The following is a 1213-nucleotide window of genomic DNA, read 5'->3' as shown; positions in this document are numbered from 1 at the left end:
CCTACAGCACAATGTGGAGATTGTGAAGGGGGAGTGCTTTGGAGCAGCAGAGTCCAGTGAGTGACACATTTCTCCCTTGGGTTGGGGGTGGTGGTGGTAGGGAAAAACCATATTCTCTACTGAGAGAAGCCATGGCATGTACAGACATCTGCTCTCCCAGGGGAAACTCTTCTGGGAGTGATTTAAGCCTGGTTGTCCCCAGGTTTGTTTACCCTGGTAGAAAAAGCCTGAACATCTATACACTTGTGGTTGAATGTCTGTACGAGGCCTTTGGCTTGTAGATTACTTCTTCAACTGGTAGCTGGGTTCAATGCATATTTGTTTGGTTCTAAGTAGGATGAACAATTTAGTGTTTGTGAATTCTTTGCACATACAAGGAGCAGTTCAGCTCAAACATTGTCTACTCGGTTAAGAAACTCGTGCTTTAATTTAAGATTGTACATGTGGTATTCCAGAGGGTTTTTTTACTTAGTAAGAAAATAAGCATTAGCCAAAATATATGGTACCCTTTATTTTCTGCACTCTGTTATACTTGGTGAAAGGAAACATTATATGCTGATTTTTATTTTTAAGTGCAAAAGCAGTGTGAACCTTCCATTGCAAGGATAATTTTGGTATTATTTTCAGGTAATGATGACCATAACATTCAGACTATGGTAAATTGATTTGAGAAATATTCATCTGAAAAAAAAGTCCAAATAAATCTGCAATCTGGTCAAAAAGCTATCTAGTTCATCAAGTAGAATGTGAATTTTAGGTCTGATTCTGTACTTTGCCTCTTAGAGGTCACAGCAACAAAGCCACAGCCCTTTTGAAGTTGGATACAGAGGTGAATTTATGTTTAGTCTTTGCTATAGAGTTCTCTAGTACTGCCAGCAAATCTGCTGTACATTTGCACTCAGATCTCTTGGTGCCTGAAGATTCTTGTGCAAGAGTTACTCCACCACTACTATGTAAGCCTTCTGTTGCCATTAAACAGCTGGCTGAAGACATGTGTAGTCTTTCTGAAGCTTTCGGCCAGCTGTCACAGCCTTTTATCAGCTAGTGCCTTCCAAGAGCGCACCTTGCTGCTGAGTGGAGACACAAATTGCTGCTAGAATATAAATGTGCTCCAACAGCTCATTGCTGGCAGCTTCTCTCTGATGCAAGATATTCTGTTGATAGGCTTAAATGGCTGGCTGTGGGCTGCTCCACAGCTATGATTTGCTGTGGA

The sequence above is a fragment of the Alligator sinensis genome, unplaced genomic scaffold (assembly GCF_000455745.1).
Source record: "Alligator sinensis unplaced genomic scaffold, ASM45574v1 scaffold247_1, whole genome shotgun sequence".
NCBI classification, from domain to species: domain Eukaryota; kingdom Metazoa; phylum Chordata; order Crocodylia; family Alligatoridae; genus Alligator; species Alligator sinensis.
Note: the sequence above shows the minus strand (reverse complement) of the source record.